Here is a 23,127-nt window from a genome sequence, read left to right on the forward strand (position 1 = left end):
TATTGTAATTTTAATGTATCCAGTACTAAATTTAACACACATGCTAAATATTCTAGATAAATTTAGTATGGGTGTTACAATTTGGTATCAGAGCTGGTCGATTCAGATCGTGCCTTGGGTCATTAGAATTCAATAAAACGTAGTGGGACCATTGGGTTCCGGATATTTATTCTAAATGTCATGTCTAGCTGACCCTGATCAACTCAACCTAGTATATGGCAGTTAGAACAAATGTCTGTGAGCTGAATAGGACCTAGGAGGAATGAAGCGTACGAAGAAGGAAAGTCAGGTTTTATAACGAATTTTGATAAGGAAGTATTGGATGCCAAATGGTCGTCGATAGTATGTGCAGATGAAGAAGATTCTTCATAAACATATAGGAAATATTAAGGATAAGACGGAATACCTCAATATCGATGGACACGTTGTGGAACGGTAGAGAAGTAAGAGATTCAAGAATGATTAAGGGATTATTGCGACTTCGATATGAGCATTAGTATAAGAAGCATAAGTAAGGTACAGAAGAAAGAAATAATTCTAAAGGCGTAATTAAGACTGTGGGATCAGAAGAAGAATTTGATATGAGGAAAATTATCAGACGAACCATATAATTCATAAGCTCTCAGGATAAGTAGAGGATGTAAGAAACGAAGGACTCAAACACTCAGGACGAGCAGGATTTTAATGCCTAAATTGTTAAGTGAATTAATTGGAAATTAAGTAAACTATTTGGAGTAGACGAATATGACCCCTCTACGCAGTCATTGTATGGACAACGCAAGTCAGATAAACTATGTCAGATTAGCCGTATCTCCCAAATCTTAAGTGTCAGACTTATGAATCAGGAAGTGGAACTATGCAACATAAGAGTTAAGAAGAATGAATGGGTAGTAGTGGAAATATCTTTTACGGATCAAAGTACGAATCAGATGTATTTTTATTGGCAAGGAATTGTAGAAAGGTTAAACTACTAAGAATTTTACATGAAGGAAAATCGGATCTGACCTCCCACATCTATCATGAGTTATTAAGTTGTTTTCAGACTAAGAAATACAAGTATAACAGTAAGTGGAAAGAGATCCCGGTAATGGTCAGAGACAAGATGTAACTCTTAATCGAAAAAAAAAATGAAAAAAATGAAATGAAGACTGAATAAGAAGTTGCCAAAGTACAGTGAATTAATGGACGAATGATGTCAAGGACAAGAATGTATTTTACGGTTCTGCTACAGGTAAAATTGTCGCTAGTGTAAAAGAGTTAAGAACGAAGTAAAGTATTGAGGAGTTAAACATTTTTATCTGATGATTTTTCTTATGCAAGTGTCTTGAAAACCAAAAGAATGATTTTGTTGACTAAATTGAATTTTGGGAGTCGAGGTTATTACAGAGGAGATCGTAAGTGTAACTGTCATTACAGACAAGAACAAACTAAATGGAAATAAGCCTCAAATATTGAAGTATGTTTTAGTTCATAAATAATGTGAATGTGAGAATCATTCAAGGAACACTTTGCGAGAACAAGTATGTAGTGCATGTTAAAAGAAAAAAAAATTGCAGTATTTGAAAATTGACTCGTCAATGATTATAAGTCGGTGCTCGAAATAGCAAGAAGTGTAGAGTTAGCCACATGATCATAACATGTAGTAATGAGATGGAGAAATTTACAGTATGGTTGGAGCAGTACGCCTAATGGAAGTGAACTAATAAATCAGAGTAGCGCAGCGAAATGTTAATCAGCAAGAAGTAACATGATGTGCAAAAGTTTAAGACTTTGAATGAGATATTTATGGGAAACCTTAAGAGACGAATTAAATAATTTTCCAAACCGCATAATTCACAGATATTAAAAAGTTCAAGTAGTAAGAGTAGGATGAAGGTGTTCCTACCTTATTAAATATAAGAAATTGGAATCACTTATAGTATGTAACCCGGTTGATCGACGCAATGATTTCGAAGAATGACTTAGAAGTATCAGATTAGTTAAAAAGGAGTCATGTATGAGGCAACGAATATGAATGTTGTATCTTGAAGATTTTATTTTTATTTTGGTTTGAAATACTATCATGGAATATCAGGTATATTAACATGTATCAGAGGGAACAGATATTACTCAGAATATGAATGCAAATGCTTGAATGCAATTTTAGTCGTGAAGTTCAGGAATCTAAACTCCATATTTTTTGAGGTAAAGAAAAGATTGATATCACACAAGTTAGAAAATTATTTGAGCTACGGTATGAGACTATACATGTTCAGATTATGAGTATGGAATTAAGAAAAGATGATAAGACATTCCCTAGAGTAACAGCTATAACAATATTGTTCAAGAATGAAATGTATATTTTGAACATATAAGTTCAAGAGAAGATCTATGATGATACTTTCTACTCATCCTAATATGATTAAGGTGTATCGTGATTGATTTAAAATCTGGTATGGATGAAGCAAAGTTGAATGACTACAAATATATGTTATGTATTAAGCTATCAGTTGTACTACCTCGTGTATTGTGTACTCGCCAGTCAGTGCACCATTCTCATATAAGATTTATATATTTAATGTACTCGCCAGTTAGTATACTATGTATTTAAATCTGACTTATGGATTGTACTCGTCGGTTAGTACTTCCAACAGATGTTGAGGTAGCACCATGTTGAGTTTATTCATATAAAACATAACAGATATCAGAAGTAACATTTTTCTATTTATGTGTTGATTAACGAAGAAAGTTGAAACAATTCTTACTTTCGATGAAATAAACTTGACGTCAAATATTGCTCAGAGTAGGGACGATCTTATACAGAGTATGGTACGATTATCATTATAAGACCTCGTTATTTGGGGCATAGTTCAGAAATAAAATTTTATTGGAACCAGACATAGCATGAAAGATCACTCAAAGGTCATATCCGTTCAAGACAAGATAAAAGTTGACGAAGCCGATAGAAGTGTTACTCTAGTAAACGTATGAGATTTTTTTTCAAGAATTCAGTGAAGGTAAACAAGTAGGAGTAACCTAAGACAATTTATAAAGAGTATGTGGAACAAGGAATTTACTCGAAAAATATCAGATGCATCGGGTGTATAATGTATTCCACAAATCACAGACAAGAAGGTGATTATCGAATCTTTTCGACATATGAGATTGAAAAACATGTCCTGAAATCGGTTTAACATATTAATTCAAGTCAGTTGTATCTATGACTAGGTAGTCGGAAGACTTTATGTAACAAGGGAAATCGATAATTTAGTCTGATAAAGAGATATAGTTGGTAACAGACGTATGTGGAAGTCTAAGGCCGGAGGTATAGAGGAATTATTTATGTTTATCAGAAGGCATACTCTAAATTTCGAGGACGAAATTTCTTTAAGCGGGGTAGAGTGTAATATCCCGCTGATTTTTAAATAAATTGTCGTATCAGATGAATATGTCTGAACAAAAATAATTTCTGAAGGGTTAATTATTTATTGAGAAATGCGACGTTAATCGGTAAATATCTCACACATTATTCCAATGAACTTGAAGAATTATATGGTTATGAATTAATAGAGGGTAGAAGTGTCTTTTTCCTTGAAGGGCATTTTGGTCATTTAGGACACAAGATTTTTTAAAAAAAAAAATGGGACCATTTTTCTACCACTTTCTTCATTTTTCCAAACCATTCTAGAGAATTTCATCCTTCTCCTTCCCTTGCCAAAATCGGTCCTCATCATGAGCCACCCTAACCTCCATTTTTTTTCAACAATTCTTCATGGAATCAAGTTGCACATGCTTCAAGTGAGATCTCTAGAGTGAGATAAGCTAGAAACAAGCTTCAAGAATTAATTTGTCTCCCTCTAATCAGCCATAGCAGCAACTCTCCATCCTTTAGAATCATGAGGTAAGTTTCTTTTGCAAGTTTGGAATGTGAAATTCAATAAATGAAGTTCATGAGGGTATTTTTGGATACTAGGTTCAAGTTTGAAGTAGAAACTCAAAGTTGGAAGCAAGAAGAAGTGTCAAGATTGAGGTAAGGGCTGTTAGTAGCATTTGTTGTTGTTGTTGTTGTTGTTGTTGGAATGAAAAGGGTAGAAAGCTAGAAGCTAAAAGCCATAAGTTGTTCCAATAACTTCCATAACTGATTTTTGAAGTTAACATGTTAGTACTGCTGTAGAAATGGGATAGGAGCTGTGTATACATGTATGCTTTAATTCTGGAAAATTTGAATTGAAATTGAATTGTTTAGAGGTCATAAGCTGTCAGTTAAGCTGTTTTGAGCAAAATGCCTTAAATGACTAAGTTGTGAATTCAAACTGCTGTATAAGTGGTTCATAGGGCTGATAATACATGTTGGAACTTCTGTGTTAAAGGTTGGGTCGAAATTAATTTTATAGAAGTTATAAGTTGCTAGTTAAGCCGTTGAAGAATAGCTTAAGTTGAAAGTTAAGTTGTTTCAAGTATTATTTTCTGAAGAACAGCTTATGAGAAATATGTTTAATTGACGTATGAGTAATGGAAAAATGATAAGCTGTTTTAGTAATGTTAAAAGTGCTTAAATGATAATTAAGCTGTTTTAGAAGTGCTTAAATAGCCAAACGGCGAACTTCTGGTGCAGGGACGGAAATAAATTTTTTTGTGTAAGCTGGTTGATGAAGTAAGGCTATGTCACGAGTGGTTTGAATTGTTTCAGAAGGGGCAAGACCTATAAGCTAAGGCATAAGCTATTTTGGGAAAGTGATTATAGAGTTTTGGAGATAGCAGAGCTGCAGATTTTGGAATAAGCTGCTTGCAATTTGCAAGAATGATTCACGGTGAGTTCCTTTAGTTAGAAAACTTCCCTTTGGGTAGTTAAATTATGCCTTTAGAATAATAGAATATGATTTAGTACATTAGTACATAATTTAATAACAATATGATTAAGATTTATACCCTTGCTAGAGTACTCTAAAATAACTTTTATGTTGATAAATATGATTATGGTAATGTAGAAGTTAGAGGAAAAATATTATGATAAGTTTTACGTGAGAATGAATAAATATGCAATTTCGGCTAACGTTACGTAAAGTGAGAATTGTTTGATTTTATTACTTTATTTCGACTCTTAGCTAATATAAATTACACTTTTAAGGCAATATAATGGTTTGGCTTGGCTAAGACTCCAATTCTCATTATTGCCGAATATGTAGTCGAAATTGTATTATGCATATCCTCTAATCATACACTACCATAGTGTATATTTATTTGTGTAAAGGAATGTTTAGAGTAAAATAGTCATTGAAACAAATTATTCATGGGTAGATTTCCAATCAATGGAAAGTAAAGAATTCTAAGTATGAAAGTTCGGCTTAATTAGTCGGATTTAATTTATCAGGATATGGGGAAATTTTATAACCTTTTAGGAATGACATATGACAACGATATGCCTAGAACCTAAATAGGTTAGTATCAGAATTAATTTCAGAATAAAGGCAGAATCACTACGTCTTTATTATCAGTTTCAGGATGTTTTCATTATAAGAAAATCAGTTAAGATAAGTTATTCCTCTCTATCTCCCCGTCAGTAGTGGAGTTGAGGATTAACTCAGTTATCAGAAATCAGTTCAAGTTATAATATTAAAACATGTTTAAGTTGTGGCTTTCGCTATCCCGCCAATTGGATACGAAAGGTTCCCGCCAGTTGGAACGGGCATTATCCGTGAGGATGACCCCACAATAATCAGAGGAGTCCGGTATCCCCGTCAGTTGGGTTCCCGCCAGTTGGAAATTAATACCGGTCAGAGTGGAATAAATTCTGGGGTTACTCCACCTGGGTTTATTCCGTAAAATCAACTCAGATAATATTGTTTGTTCAACGCTAACATTTCTAACATAATATGACAGACATTATGATTATGTTTATGATTTTATCATTAGTATTAGAATTATATTAGTAATTTAGATAGCGATCCTAGTTATCCCCCGATCGCTCAGTTATGCATGATAAAACAGTATAAACCCGGAATGGGTTAAGTTTAGAGACAGATGGCGATCCTAGGTTCCCTGTGATTGCCTACAACCTAGGATAGGTGGAACTCACTGAGACATCCTGTCTCACCCCAATCCCTTTTATTTTATTTCAGATTCTCAGGTGGTGCGCAAGCTGAACATTTCGTGATGAAGTAGCAGAAGAAGCTGGAAAAATTATGTTTACTTGTCATTGCATGTATTTTGTAAACGTCATTGATACTCTTTCAGATGTATAAGACAAGTAATTCTATAATTTATTGTAATTTTAATGTATCCAGTACTAAATTTAACACACATGCTAAATATTCTAGATAAATTTAGTATGGGTGTTACAATTTGGTATCAGAGCTGGTCGATTCAGATCGTGCCTTGGGTCATTAGAATTCAATAAAACGTAGTGGGACCATTGGGTTCCGGATATTTATTCTAAATGTCATGTCTAGCTGACCCTGATCAACTCAACCTAGTATATGGCAGTTAGAACAAATGTCTGTGAGCTGAATAGGACCTAGGAGGAATGAAGCGTACGAAGAAGGAAAGTCAGGTTTTATAACGAATTTTGATAAGGAAGTATTGGATGCCAAATGGTCGTCGATAGTATGTGCAGATGAAGAAGATTCTTCATAAACATATAGGAAATATTAAGGATAAGACGGAATACCTCAATATCGATGGACACGTTGTGGAACGGTAGAGAAGTAAGAGATTCAAGAATGATTAAGGGATTATTGCGACTTCGATATGAGCATTAGTATAAGAAGCATAAGTAAGGTACAGAAGAAAGAAATAATTCTAAAGGCGTAATTAAGACTGTGGGATCAGAAGAAGAATTTGATATGAGGAAAATTATCAGACGAACCATATAATTCATAAGCTCTCAGGATAAGTAGAGGATGTAAGAAACGAAGGACTCAAACACTCAGGACGAGCAGGATTTTAATGCCTAAATTGTTAAGTGAATTAATTGGAAATTAAGTAAACTATTTGGAGTAGACGAATATGACCCCTCTACGCAGTCATTGTATGGACAACGCAAGTCAGATAAACTATGTCAGATTAGCCGTATCTCCCAAATCTTAAGTGTCAGACTTATGAATCAGGAAGTGGAACTATGCAACATAAGAGTTAAGAAGAATGAATGGGTAGTAGTGGAAATATCTTTTACGGATCAAAGTACGAATCAGATGTATTTTTATTGGCAAGGAATTGTAGAAAGGTTAAACTACTAAGAATTTTACATGAAGGAAAATCGGATCTGACCTCCCACATCTATCATGAGTTATTAAGTTGTTTTCAGACTAAGAAATACAAATATAACAGTAAGTGGAAAGAGATCCCGGTAATGGTCAGAGACAAGATGTAACTCTTAATCGAAAAAAAAAATGAAAAAAATGAAATGAAGACTGAATAAGAAGTTGCCAAAGTACAGTGAATTAATGGACGAATGATGTCAAGGACAAGAATGTATTTTACGGTTCTGCTACAGGTAAAATTGTCGCTAGTGTAAAAGAGTTAAGAACGAAGTAAAGTATTGAGGAGTTAAACATTTTTATCTGATGATTTTTCTTATGCAAGTGTCTTGAAAACCAAAAGAATGATTTTGTTGACTAAATTGAATTTTGGGAGTCGAGGTTATTACAGAGGAGATCGTAAGTGTAACTGTCATTACAGACAAGAACAAACTAAATGGAAATAAGCCTCAAATATTGAAGTATGTTTTAGTTCATAAATAATGTGAATGTGAGAATCATTCAAGGAACACTTTGCGAGAACAAGTATGTAGTGCATGTTAAAAGAAAAAAAAATTGCAGTATTTGAAAATTGACTCGTCAATGATTATAAGTCGGTGCTCGAAATAGCAAGAAGTGTAGAGTTAGCCACATGATCATAACATGTAGTAATGAGATGGAGAAATTTACAGTATGGTTGGAGCAGTACGCCTAATGGAAGTGAACTAATAAATCAGAGTAGCGCAGCGAAATGTTAATCAGCAAGAAGTAACATGATGTGCAAAAGTTTAAGACTTTGAATGAGATATTTATGGGAAACCTTAAGAGACGAATTAAATAATTTTCCAAACCGCATAATTCACAGATATTAAAAAGTTCAAGTAGTAAGAGTAGGATGAAGGTGTTCCTACCTTATTAAATATAAGAAATTGGAATCACTTATAGTATGTAACCCGGTTGATCGACGCAATGATTTCGAAGAATGACTTAGAAGTATCAGATTAGTTAAAAAGGAGTCATGTATGAGGCAACGAATATGAATGTTGTATCTTGAAGATTTTATTTTTATTTTGGTTTGAAATACTATCATGGAATATCAGGTATATTAACATGTATCAGAGGGAACAGATATTACTCAGAATATGAATGCAAATGCTTGAATGCAATTTTAGTCGTGAAGTTCAGGAATCTAAACTCCATATTTTTTGAGGTAAAGAAAAGATTGATATCACACAAGTTAGAAAATTATTTGAGCTACGGTATGAGACTATACATGTTCAGATTATGAGTATGGAATTAAGAAAAGATGATAAGACATTCCCTAGAGTAACAGCTATAACAATATTGTTCAAGAATGAAATGTATATTTTGAACATATAAGTTCAAGAGAAGATCTATGATGATACTTTCTACTCATCCTAATATGATTAAGGTGTATCGTGATTGATTTAAAATCTGGTATGGATGAAGCAAAGTTGAATGACTACAAATATATGTTATGTATTAAGCTATCAGTTGTACTACCTCGTGTATTGTGTACTCGCCAGTCAGTGCACCATTCTCATATAAGATTTATATATTTAATGTACTCGCCAGTTAGTATACTATGTATTTAAATCTGACTTATGGATTGTACTCGTCGGTTAGTACTTCCAACAGATGTTGAGGTAGCACCATGTTGAGTTTATTCATATAAAACATAACAGATATCAGAAGTAACATTTTTCTATTTATGTGTTGATTAACGAAGAAAGTTGAAACAATTCTTACTTTCGATGAAATAAACTTGACGTCAAATATTGCTCAGAGTAGGGACGATCTTATACAGAGTATGGTACGATTATCATTATAAGACCTCGTTATTTGGGGCATAGTTCAGAAATAAAATTTTATTGGAACCAGACATAGCATGAAAGATCACTCAAAGGTCATATCCGTTCAAGACAAGATAAAAGTTGACGAAGCCGATAGAAGTGTTACTCTAGTAAACGTATGAGATTTTTTTTCAAGAATTCAGTGAAGGTAAACAAGTAGGAGTAACCTAAGACAATTTATAAAGAGTATGTGGAACAAGGAATTTACTCGAAAAATATCAGATGCATCGGGTGTATAATGTATTCCACAAATCACAGACAAGAAGGTGATTATCGAATCTTTTCGACATATGAGATTGAAAAACATGTCCTGAAATCGGTTTAACATATTAATTCAAGTCAGTTGTATCTATGACTAGGTAGTCGGAAGACTTTATGTAACAAGGGAAATCGATAATTTAGTCTGATAAAGAGATATAGTTGGTAACAGACGTATGTGGAAGTCTAAGGCCGGAGGTATAGAGGAATTATTTATGTTTATCAGAAGGCATACTCTAAATTTCGAGGACGAAATTTCTTTAAGCGGGGTAGAGTGTAATATCCCGCTGATTTTTAAATAAATTGTCGTATCAGATGAATATGTCTGAACAAAAATAATTTCTGAAGGGTTAATTATTTATTGAGAAATGCGACGTTAATCGGTAAATATCTCACACATTATTCCAATGAACTTGAAGAATTATATGGTTATGAATTAATAGAGGGTAGAAGTGTCTTTTTCCTTGAAGGGCATTTTGGTCATTTAGGACACAAGATTTTTTAAAAAAAAAAATGGGACCATTTTTCTACCACTTTCTTCATTTTTCCAAACCATTCTAGAGAATTTCATCCTTCTCCTTCCCTTGCCAAAATCAGTCCTCATCATGAGCCACCCTAACCTCCATTTTTTTTCAACAATTCTTCATGGAATCAAGTTGCACATGCTTCAAGTGAGATCTCTAGAGTGAGATAAGCTAGAAACAAGCTTCAAGAATTAATTTGTCTCCCTCTAATCAGCCATAGCAGCAACTCTCCATCCTTTAGAATCATGAGGTAAGTTTCTTTTGCAAGTTTGGAATGTGAAATTCAATAAATGAAGTTCATGAGGGTATTTTTGGATACTAGGTTCAAGTTTGAAGTAGAAACTCAAAGTTGGAAGCAAGAAGAAGTGTCAAGATTGAGGTAAGGGCTGTTAGTAGCATTTGTTGTTGTTGTTGTTGTTGTTGTTGGAATGAAAAGGGTAGAAAGCTAGAAGCTAAAAGCCATAAGTTGTTCCAATAACTTCCATAACTGATTTTTGAAGTTAACATGTTAGTACTGCTGTAGAAATGGGATAGGAGCTGTGTATACATGTATGCTTTAATTCTGGAAAATTTGAATTGAAATTGAATTGTTTAGAGGTCATAAGCTGTCAGTTAAGCTGTTTTGAGCAAAATGCCTTAAATGACTAAGTTGTGAATTCAAACTGCTGTATAAGTGGTTCATAGGGCTGATAATACATGTTGGAACTTCTGTGTTAAAGGTTGGGTCGAAATTAATTTTATAGAAGTTATAAGTTGCTAGTTAAGCCGTTGAAGAATAGCTTAAGTTGAAAGTTAAGTTGTTTCAAGTATTATTTTCTGAAGAACAGCTTATGAGAAATATGTTTAATTGACGTATGAGTAATGGAAAAATGATAAGCTGTTTTAGTAATGTTAAAAGTGCTTAAATGATAATTAAGCTGTTTTAGAAGTGCTTAAATAGCCAAACGGCGAACTTCTGGTGCAGGGACGGAAATAAATTTTTTTGTGTAAGCTGGTTGATGAAGTAAGGCTATGTCACGAGTGGTTTGAATTGTTTCAGAAGGGGCAAGACCTATAAGCTAAGGCATAAGCTATTTTGGGAAAGTGATTATAGAGTTTTGGAGATAGCAGAGCTGCAGATTTTGGAATAAGCTGCTTGCAATTTGCAAGAATGATTCACGGTGAGTTCCTTTAGTTAGAAAACTTCCCTTTGGGTAGTTAAATTATGCCTTTAGAATAATAGAATATGATTTAGTACATTAGTACATAATTTAATAACAATATGATTAAGATTTATACCCTTGCTAGAGTACTCTAAAATAACTTTTATGTTGATAAATATGATTATGGTAATGTAGAAGTTAGAGGAAAAATATTATGATAAGTTTTACGTGAGAATGAATAAATATGCAATTTCGGCTAACGTTACGTAAAGTGAGAATTGTTTGATTTTATTACTTTATTTCGACTCTTAGCTAATATAAATTACACTTTTAAGGCAATATAATGGTTTGGCTTGGCTAAGACTCCAATTCTCATTATTGCCGAATATGTAGTCGAAATTGTATTATGCATATCCTCTAATCATACACTACCATAGTGTATATTTATTTGTGTAAAGGAATGTTTAGAGTAAAATAGTCATTGAAACAAATTATTCATGGGTAGATTTCCAATCAATGGAAAGTAAAGAATTCTAAGTATGAAAGTTCGGCTTAATTAGTCGGATTTAATTTATCAGGATATGGGGAAATTTTATAACCTTTTAGGAATGGCATATGACAACGATATGCCTAGAACCTAAATAGGTTAGTATCAGAATTAATTTCAGAATAAAGGCAGAATCACTACGTCTTTATTATCAGTTTCAGGATGTTTTCATTATAAGAAAATCAGTTAAAATAAGTTATTCCTCTCTATCTCCCCGTCAGTAGTGGAGTTGAGGATTAACTCAGTTATCAGAAATCAGTTCAAGTTATAATATTAAAACATGTTTAAGTTGTGGCTTTCGCTATCCCGCCAGTTGGATACGAAAGGTTCCCGCCAGTTGGAACGGGCACTATCCGTGAGGATGACCCCACAATAATCAGAGGAGTCCGGTATCCCCGTCAGTTGGGTTCCCGCCAGTTGGAAATTAATACCGCTCAGAGTGGAATAAATTCCGGGGTTACTCCACCTGGGTTTATTCCGTAAAATCAACTCAGATAATATTGTTTGTTCAACGCTAACATTTCTAACATAATATGACAGACATTATGATTATGTTTATGATTTTATCATTAGTATTAGAATTATATTAGTAATTTAGATAGCGATCCTAGTTATCCCCCGATCGCTCAGTTATGCATGATAAAACAGTATAAACCCGGAATGGGTTAAGTTTAGAGACAGATGGCGATCCTAGGTTCCCTGTGATTGCCTACAACCTAGGATAGGTGGAACTCACTGAGACATCCTGTCTCACCCCAATCCCTTTTATTTTATTTCAGATTCTCAGGTGGTGCGCAAGCTGAACATTTCGTGATGAAGTAGCAGAAAAAGCTGGAAAAATTATGTTTACTTGTCATTGCATGTATTTTGTAAACGTCATTGATACTCTTTCAGATGTATAAGACAAGTAATTCTATAATTTATTTGGAGAAATTTTTATTTATTGTAATTTTAATGTATCCAGTACTAAATTTAACACACATGCTAAATATTCTAGATAAATTTAGTATGGGTGTTACAAAAGAGCTGCTTATGTGGACGAGAATGCAGCAGGTGTAGCAATAGGTTGCAACAATAACAATGATGTACCCAACCATTGCGAAGTTATCGAACTTGCCGTCGATATAGGTAACTTCATATACTAGCAAACATAAATTATATACTGAACATGCCTTCATGATCTTTCTGTTATAATGTAGTGCTTTTATAATTCTTTTTCGTCAGTGTATTTGCTATTATGCTTTTATGAGCTTATGCGGTTATTTATTTTTCTCTATTTCTGTTCATGTTATTCTTCTTCTTCTTCTACAACTTTAATTTTTTTTTCTTTGAATTCATTATACTACTATCATTCAAATACATCTGCTAAAACTTTAATTTTCTGTTTGGACTCAAATGTTTTTTTTATTTTTATTAATGCTTTGTGTTTTGGGTATGTTTTGAACTTTTGGCATAATTTTCGGCTGTCTGGACTCATGCTTTGTATTTTGGGGTATGCTTCTTTATACCACACTTGGCGAAGTAGTACAAAATATACAACCATGCCTATCTGAATTTTTTGGTGCACATGAATTTGATGATGTGGTATTAATTGCCAACTAAAATTTATAATTGCTGAACCAGGTTATCATTGTTATATATACATGTCACTAATATATTTTTTTTTACGTGGCGCACCGTTTAATAACAATCTTAATAATATGTCATATACCAGAAAGCTCCAGTTATGAGGTGTAGGCTGTGGTATGTGAAAAATATAACTAGCGGTATGGTTCAGATAATAATCAACAAGATTATTGTTGTTCTTATAGGATGATAGCAGACCGTGCTGCCACTCAATGAAACTTATCTGATTTATATTATGAAGCTTTGTTCATGTTTATAAATTATATGATGATTTTTTTAATGTCTTATTTCTTATTGTTCCCTGCAAACTTGCAGATTTGGTGTTGGATGACCATCAGTTGCGAAGTTATGCGTTGGCAGAAATTGAATTATTGTTGCAGAGAAATTTGAAGTTATTATAGTGGTGACTGTACAGAAAGAATGCAGTGTTAAGTTTCAAATGCATTTGGAAAAACTTATTCGCATTTTGGAAATTCCAATAACTTATAAATCATTTTAGTTGATTAATAAAACAACTGCAATCTTTTTATTAAGCTTAAAACTGCATCTAATATGCTAAAATGTGGCGACATTACACAATGTTACCAGGACCATAGCTATATATGTTAATCATTAATATGAATTTACATGCCTGCGAATGAAGTTTGATTGTAGCAGTTAGGTATAGGCCGAAATGTTATGCATTAAATTTTTATTTAAACTAAAGTTAAGCTATAATACTGTATTCAAGATTTTTTTTTGTTGACAAAATACTGTATTCAAGATTGTTACGTACAATATAGTTTCCAATATTAACAGATACTATAATTTTGCATATTAGTTATTTCTTCCTTTACCAAAACAGTAATATTAGATTTATACTCATTGCAATTATATAATCTGTTCAATTCTGAATTTATGCTTATTCATATTTCTTATAATTAAATGTTGTTTCTATTGTTGCAGATTTGGTGTTGGATGAGGCACAGTTGCGGAGCTACGCACTTGCCGAAATTGAACTATTGTTGCAATGTCATGGTAAATCTATGAAGGATGATTATCCCATGATGTCTCAGCCAGATGTGTCTTTAATTCATCAATCACGCTTATCCATCTCTTTTCATTAATATGCATGATACATTCTTTCAGGATAGAGCCATATTGACACCTAAAAATGTTACAAGGAAATTTTTTGTAATGTACCAACATGAACTACTTTTTTTATTGTAATTTTATTATTTCCATTGTATTTGCACCACCGGAACATTATTTTCTATATTATTTGAATGTTTTGTTTCCAATAATTATGACCCGTGCGGCAGCACGGGTGCAAGGTCTAGTCTCCCTAATATAATCAAGAGTTACATGTTCCAATTTAACCCTTAAATGGATCAATAGGTATTGATGACTTAATATCCTCATAATAAAACATGAAGGTGAGAAAAACACAAGAAGGGGGGGTTGAATTGTGTTTTGGAAAATTCTTCGTTTCGCCTAAAAACTGAACACACTGATCAGAAGCTAAGTGATACCGCTTCTGAAGTGATAATCAGAATCTGAACGCAGCGGAATAAAACAGAGAGAGAGAAGACGAAAGACACAAAGCAATTATACTGGTTCCTTCCACAATCCGGAAGTAGTCCAGTCCCCCTTGCACTTCCAAGGAGATTTCACTAAATGTAATATCAGATTACAATTGCTCAAGCACACAACAAGAGACTTCCTTTGCTCAAGCACACTTTGCAAGAGTCTTCCTATGCTCAAGAACACAATCAAGATACTTCTATGCTCAAGCACAACTGTAAGAGACTTCTAAACAAAATTACACAGAAAATTGTTTAAGGTTGAACACTTGATATACAATCAGAGGTGCTCACAATACAAAACAGAGACAGACTCTAAGACTTAAGAATTTCTAAGATAAAACTTGAGACACAGAAATTCTAAGTGAATGCAAAACAATTTCAGCAGAGGTTTGGCACTTGTAAAAATGTTGAGAGTCTTTCGTTCAACATTGCCAAATCTCTAAGTCTTCACTCCTTTATATAGAGGTGTGAAAGAGACGTTGTGAAATTGCCAGCACATCAAAGAGTCGTTGTTGAAGCTTGATCTTTCACCAATGATCTTTTGCCTGATTTGGTTGCTGTCCTATGAAGAACAAATTTGAAATCCATTCCTTATCCAAAGGAACATCTTTGCAGGCGAAGCCGTATTCTGGAGCTGTTTTCTTGTCTTGTAGTGTGGACACAAAATAGAGTAGTGGAGAAGGTGGTTGTACAGTTCGCACAATAGTACAATGTCAACGCTTTCGTCCAAATTGCAAGCACATGCCTTCAAACACCGTTGAAATGACCGTTGCAATGTTCAACTAATCTTCTGCTGTCCTTTGATGAATTTCGATCCATGAAACAACTCTTGAATCCTTGAATTTCGCAAATTCAGTTGATCTTCAGCTTTTGGTGAAAATGGCTTCTGATGAGGCAGCTTCTGATGTTGTAGCTTCTGATGATGACGTGGCGCTTCAGGACTTCCACTCTTCAGGAGCACTAGTCTTCAGGAGCACTATTCTTCAGGAGCGCTTTACTCTCTTCAGGAGCAGCTTGACTTCAGGAGCGCTTTTTATCTTCAGGAGCATATTGCCTTCAGGAGCGTCTAAGCTTCAATTTTGTTGATTCCTTTTGCTCTTTATTTGTTCTTCAGTACCAATAAATGATGTAAAAATTTAACTATGGTCCTGTACACTTGAACAAATATTAGCTAGTCCAATTTACAATTTTTAATACATTGTTATCATCAAAACTCTTTAAGGTTCATTGTTAAACACATTTTGTTCCAACAATCTCCCCCTTTTTGATGATGACAAACAATAGTATTTAAAATTGATAAATTGTTGTTAATCTAATTAACGAGTTGACTGTTGGGGTTCTGAGGTTTGTAAGCTCGGAGTCTGAGGTTTGTAAGCTCTAACTCCCCCTGAGTCAGATAGTCTTTAAGGTAAGGTTTGTAAGCTCCCCCTAAGTTCTATCCAGGTTAATTAAATTCATTTTACGCACAATAATAATATCAGAGCTTAAAAATTGAAAGAATTATCTTAAAGATAAGAAGAATGGTTCAATTAATTTTATTTGAAATTTGATACTCCCCCTTTTTGATACACCCCTTTTTACGTAAAACAAAAAGATAGAAGTTTTTCAAAAAATTTCAAATATTATTAATGGGGCTCAGAGCCTTTAAATACTATCACATATACTCCCCCTTTTGTCATTAACAAAAAGAAATAACAAAAAGAAGAGATGAGAAAAACATAGAATAAAGGATCAGAGCATTATATAAGCATATTAACCATCTTCTCAAAAGAAAATAAACTAAACAGAGCATATCAATCAATATAATCAGAGCAAATATTAATACACACAAGATATAAACATTTAATGATATTCAGAAGCGAAAAGAGTTCCGAAGCATATATAGTCAGAAGTGAAAACTAAGTCAGAAACAGAAATGAACAAAATACATCAGAAGCATAAAGAAGCGAAAACAAGCTTAAGGTGTGCAACTAAAGGTTTGGCTTATTTTGGCTCTCTAAAATCTTCTTCAGAATCTCTTGAGTTTCAACATATTTCTGATTCATTTCTGACTTGTTCTTCTCTTCCCTCATTCTAGCTTGTTCCATTTCAGCTTCAATTCTCAATAGCTTCAGATCCTGCTCTTGTAGCGTCTGCTCCAATTCCTTATTCCTTTCCTTCAGCACCTTGTTCTCCTGAACTAGAGCCAGGTCAGGTGCAGCATTCTTCAGATTGATCTTTGAGAGGAATGTCAAGTCCAAATCCTTTGGGTGAATGTAGTTGGGAAGGAAATCTTCAGGTTCTCTTCCTCTGATGCTTAGTGGATTCTTCACCCAAGTACCAAGGACTTCTATGTCATCAGAGCCTTCTTCATTAATCCCATTAATCCAGTTTTCTAACTTCTGCTTGGCCTCCTCCTGAGCTTGTAGACATGAATCATGCAGAGTTGAAATCAGATTGATGACTCTCTCCTTGATCGTCCTCCATTGCTTCTGATAGCTGATTTTGTGACCCAAGTCACTTCTTCCTTCAATCAGCCTATGAACCTCAGAAGTAATGTCTTCCCACACACCTTGTAATATTTGAGAGTCCAGGAATATGGTGGGTGGTGAAGGTTGTTTGGAAGGTTTAGGAGGGGCTCTGGGTACAATGGCTTGGCTTGTTGTTGGTTGGTAATTTGTGGTTAAAGGTTGGTTGGTTGATGGTTAGTCAGCAATAGGGTCTATAACTATGTCAGAGGAATGATCATCTTGATCATCCTCAGAATCTAAATCCATATGAGAGACACCGTTGTAACGGGTTACCTCCACTATTTGTACAGGTAAAGGAGTGATGATTGATTGGGTTGGCTCAAGAACAGGTTGTTCAGTAGTAACTGGTTTAGGAATGGCTTGTTCAGGAACAGAAGGTTCAGGAACTGTTGGTTTAGGAACAAAAGATTGGTGTGGTGATGATGAAGTTTGAGGTTCAGGTTGTTGTTGTTGGGGGCTTTCTGAAATGTCCTTTTCAGAAGCAGATGCTTCAGGAGCCATTTCAGAGGCTGTTTGTGAGTTAAGGTTATCCTCAGCAGGTGCAATCATGTTAAGAGGTTGGATGTTTAGAGGTTGAGGGTGATGGCGAAGGATACTATCAATGACTTGGTCTCTTCTCACAACCATTTCTTCTAACTTTTGAATGATTATATGACTAACTGGCTCATATGTACTTGACTGAGAGGGCTTTTTGTAGGACTTGGTTGATGTTGGCTGGCTTTTTACTAGTTTTGGGTAGTGATGACCTAAGGGTTTATCATCATCAGAATCAGAAAATGATGATAATGAGGTTTCTAAGGAGGTTGAAGGAGAGTCACTAGATAACTCATGTATTACAGGTTCTGAGCGTGCGTAGACATTACCTGTTGTAGAGGCTTCTGAACAACCAGCTGTTCTCTTCTGATTCATTTCGGGAGCCATCAGTAGTTGTGAAGCTTCTGACATAGCAATCTCTTGAAGTTTAGTAGCGATCTCCAGAGCCATTTTAACTGCTTCAACAACTCCAGATGCAGCAGTAGCTGCTTCTGCTTCCTTAGTAACATGAGGAAAGTCCTTGATTCTCCTTACTGCTGGCCTCCTCTTTTTCTTTGGTATTGCAGGTTGATCAGGAGCAATCCAAGAAGTAGGAGCTTCTTCAATTGATGGCACTGCAGAACCATCAATTTTGAGCTTGTCAGAAGCAACTTTTGCTTTCTTAACCGACTTTTCAACCTCCAGATACTCTTCTGCAGTCATCTTCCTTTTTGATCTTCTGCCTCTGGCTCGTGGCAGAGCACCACCATACATCTCTTCAGGTACATCTTCCAACCTAATGACCTTGTTGGTTGCCTCATAGTGATCCTTGATGTAATACATCTGCACATCAAGAGGATCCTTCTTGCAGATAGGTGGAAAGTCTTTCATAAGATCAGACTTTGCACTGGATTCACTCAAGTCAGTATCAAGCTTGGTGACATTGCTGATAAGCTTCATATGCTTGAGTGTGTGGGCATTGATGAACTTCCCAGTCTTAGTGTCAAGCAGCTTATCTGTAAAGGCTTCAACACTGCTTAGTCTGTCCAAAACTCCACCTTGATAAAATATTTCTGATAAGAGCCTTCCATAAGGAACCCTGGGTCTGTCCTGCAGCTGACTGTTTTTCAGACACTCTATCAAATACTTGAACATGTATTTTGGCATATTCACCTTTTCCTTTTTGATGAAATGCTGGAGAAAGACTTTCTGAGCCAAATTAGGTTTATCATTTCCACCACATGGAAGCAAATTCTCATTCTGAATCTTTAGAAGCAACTTCTTTTCAATGTCTAAATCAGCATACTTTCCTTCCTTCGTGGAATTGTATATAACCATATTTGCTTTTTCTTTCCAGAAGCGTTCATCAGCAGCGCTTGAAAGATCAATTCCAGAGTATTTTCCAGAAGCTTTTAAACCGAGTACAGCTTCTATCTGCCATTCTGCAATTCTTACTGGAATAACACAAATACTTGACCTGATTTCAATGCAAGTAAATGGCTCAAGTCCCATTTCTTCTCTAGTCTTCCCTTTCAGTTCTGGATAAAGCAAAACCATTTGCCTTTCTTTAGTTATAGACGCAGCTTTGTCATAAATTTTTGCTCTCACCCAGAAGTGCCTAACCAAGGCTTCGTATGTTGGTCCATTCAACATCTTGAAGTATTGCATAAGTCCTTGCTCTCCATAGTAACTTCTGATCCAGCACTCATGAAACGCTAGAGATGCAAAATCTATCAGATTTTCTATTTGAACCATTAAATCCCATTCCTCTAGTTTCATGGATCTTCCTCTGTAGTCATAGTCAGGGGTCTTTTGTGCAGTGGATTCTGAAGGATTCTGATGCGAGCTTGACGATGCCATTGATGAAGATTGAAGGTTCTAGGGTTTTTGCGCTTACTTCGCAAGAGGTTTGAAAGCAAAGTGTTTGTTGTGAGTGAGTAGTGTGTCAATTGACAAAGTGTTAAAAGTAAAACGATTGCAATTCAAAAGAGACAAACAAACATAGCATTAATGACAAATTGGGGGCGCGTGAAAGTACTTTTCAAAGCTATTAAATCATCATTGCCCTTTTAAGTTATACACCAATACAGATAAACCACGTCAGAAGTTCTCAGAGTAACTACCAAATTAGTGGGCCAGGAGTTACCAAATAAAGTAACTCCCAACGTTTCCACTAACTCAACTATTCAGAAGCATAAAATTCAGCTTCTGAACTTCATATGCTGACGTCATCATCAGAAGCGAGTTTTCCTCAGAACCTCAATAAAGAGCTTCTGATGGATCACTGCTTCTGAACTGACTTCAGAACCTAAAATTCTATTCAGGAGCAAGCAAGCTTTAATCAGACACAGTGTATGTTCAAATTTTTCTTTATAAAATCAAATCTTTCAACAATTAAAGGCTTAGTAAATATATCAGCCCATTGATTCTCAGTATCAATGAATTGTATATCTAAAATTCCTTTTTGAACATAATCTCTGATAAAATGGTGTTTGATTTCAATATGCTTAGCTCTTGAATGCAAAATTGGATTTTAAACAAACAAATAGCAGCAGTATTATCACAAAAGATGGGAATACTGTTATCAATTATATGATAGTCTTCCAACTGATGTTTCATCCAAAGTAGTTGTGTACAACAACTTGCAGCTGAAATGTATTCTGCTTATGCTGTAGACATAGCAATAGTTGTTTGTCTTTTGCTAGCCATGATATAAGATTATCACCCAGAAATTGACAATTGCCACTGGTTGACTTTCTTTCAATCCTATCACCAGCATAATCAGCATCACAGAATCCAATTAGCTTATAATCTAAGGATTTCCTATAAAGGAGTCCAAGATTAGCTGTTACTTCCAAATACCTGAAGATTCTCTTGACAGCAGTCATATGAGATTCTCTAGGATCTGATTGGAATCTTGCACACAAGCATACACTGAATAAAATATATGGTCTACATGCAGTGAGGTATAACAAAGAACCAATCATACCTCTGTACAGCTTCTGATCTACTTTAGCTCCTTCATCTTCTTTGCTTAAGGTGCACGTAGGATGCATTGGAGTGTTCATCACTTTACAATCTTCAAGCTTGAACTTCTTCAGAAGCTCCTTTGTATACTTTGATTGATGAACATAAACACCATCTTTTCATTGATTGATTTGAATGCCAAGGAAGAACTTCAGCTCTCCCATCATGCTCATTTCAAAATCATCCTGCATCAACTTGGAGAATTCCTTGCAAAGAGATGCATTAGTAGAACCAAATATTATATCATCAACATATATTTGGACAACAAGAATATCTTTCTCAAGAGTCCTTCTGAAGAGTGTTGTATCAACATGCCCTCTTTTAAAATCATTTTTGATTAAGAAATTACTTAGTCTATTATACCAAGCTCTGGGAGCTTATTTCAAGCCATATAGTGATTTCTTCAGTTTAAAAACATGGTCAGGATATTTAATATCCTCAAATCCAGGAGGTTGCTTGACATACACTTCTTCTTCTATGACACCATTAAGAAATGCACTCTTGACATCCATTTGATATAATATTATGCCATGATTAACTGCATAGGAAAGAAGTAAACTGATTGCTTCCAATCTTGCAACTGGAGCAAATGTTTCAGTATAATCAATGCGTTCTTGTTGACTATAACCTTGTGCAACAAGCCTTGCTTTGTTTCTTGTTACTTCTCCTTGCTCATTCAACTTGTTTCTGAATACCCATTTTGTTCCAATAATGTTCTTGTGCTGAGGTTTGGGTACCAGATCCCACACATCATTTCTTTGAAATTCATTCAACTCTTCTTGCATAGCTAAGATCCATCCATCATCTGAAAGTGCTTCATCAACTGTTGTAGGTTCAATCATTGAGATCAGTCCAATCATTGACTCTTCTTGTCTGAAGTATGATCTTGTTCTTCTTGGACTATCTTTGTTTCCAACGATTAGCTCCTCAGGATGTGAAGACTTGTGCTTGAATGTGTTTCTGGAAGGATCTGCTTGATGTGAGCCATCTTGTGCTTCATCAGAAGCAACTTCATCTTGCGCTTCTGATGTGGGTTCAGCTTCTGGACTTTCTTCAGATTCAGCTATCTGATCAGGTTCTGGAGTAACTTCAGGAACCTGTATCTCTGCAAAACTTTCACCCTGCTTTGAAATTTTATCTTCAAGCTCTTTGTCATCAAATTTAACTTGCATAGATTCTTCAACACAAAGTGTTTCTGAATTATACACTCTGTATGCCTTTGACCTTTCAGAGTAACCTAAAAAGATTCCTCTTTGGGCCTTGGCATCAAATTTCTTTAGGTATAGCTTGTTATTCAGAATGTAACATGTACATCCAAATTGATGAAAGTAAGACATATTGAGTTTCCTTCCTTTAAAGAGTTCATATGTTGTTTTCTCCAAAATAGGTCTGATATAGATCCTGTTCTGAACATAACATGTTGTATTCACTGCTTCTGCCCAAAAATGTTTTGGTAAATTGTTTTCATGGATCATGGTTCTGGCCATTTCTTGTAAAGTTCTATTCTTTCTCTCTACAACCCCATTTTGTTCTGGAGTTCTAGGAGAAGAGAATTCATGGACAATTCCATGTTTTTCACTAAAAGCTTCAAATGGCTCATTTTCAAACTCTCCACCATGATCATTTCTGACTTTCAAAATCTTTGATTCTTTTTTAGATTGAATTTGAGTGCAGAAACTACTGAATACATCACAAGAAACATCATTACTCTTTAGTAATTTTACCCAAGTCCATCTGCTATAATCATCAACAATGACTAATCCATATTTACTTCCATATAAGGAGGCAGTACTGATTGGTCCAAATAAATCAATATGAAGTAGTTCTAAGGGTCTGGAGGTTGAAACAATGTCTTTGGTTTTAAAAGATGATTTCACAATTTTCCCTCTCTGACATGCACCACAAAGTGCATCTGAATGATAGTCAATGTCTGGTAGCCCTTTGACAAGTTGTAACTTACTAAGCTTAGAGATTAATCTCCAGTTAGCATGTCCCAACCTTCTGTGCCACATCCATTTCTTATCATTCACTGATAGAAGGCAAATCACCTTCTGATCAGCCAGTTCAGAAAAATTGATTTTGTAGACATTATCAACTCTCTTTCCCTTGAACACAATGGATTTGTCTTCCTTGTTGATTACAGTACAGTTGGTTTTCTCAAAAAAACACATCATAACCATTATCACAAAATTGACTAATGCTCAAAAGGTTATGTTGAAGACCATCTACCAACCATACATTATTAATTGAGGTAGAGGAATTACCAATAGTTCCTGTACCTATGATCTTGCCATACTAGTTGCCTCCAAATTTCACATTTCCTCCCT

General features: G+C 34.8%; 1 long non-coding RNA gene across 3 annotated transcripts; it reads left to right on the plus strand.

The window, feature by feature from the left end:
* The first annotated feature begins 3 nt into the window (after nucleotides 1–3).
* Nucleotides 4–12,508, plus strand: LOC146946088 (uncharacterized). 3 transcript variants are annotated; one of them, XR_015026612.1, is made up of 5 exons: nucleotides 4–3,880; nucleotides 3,953–4,009; nucleotides 4,595–4,790; nucleotides 10,910–11,030; nucleotides 12,339–12,508. It is a non-coding gene; the product is annotated as an uncharacterized LOC146946088 (long non-coding RNA). The 3 variants fall into 3 exon arrangements; XR_015026610.1 differs by lacking the exons at nucleotides 10,910–11,030; nucleotides 12,339–12,508 and adding an exon at nucleotides 6,099–6,238; XR_015026611.1 differs by lacking the exons at nucleotides 10,910–11,030; nucleotides 12,339–12,508 and adding an exon at nucleotides 6,099–6,238 and having other exon boundaries at nucleotides 4,670–4,790.
* The last annotated feature ends 10,619 nt before the right edge of the window (nucleotides 12,509–23,127 follow it).

This window comes from Medicago sativa, chromosome 2 (assembly GCF_051527215.1).
Source record: "Medicago sativa cultivar Bolivia chromosome 2, Bolivia_mono, whole genome shotgun sequence".
Taxonomy (NCBI): domain Eukaryota; kingdom Viridiplantae; phylum Streptophyta; class Magnoliopsida; order Fabales; family Fabaceae; genus Medicago; species Medicago sativa.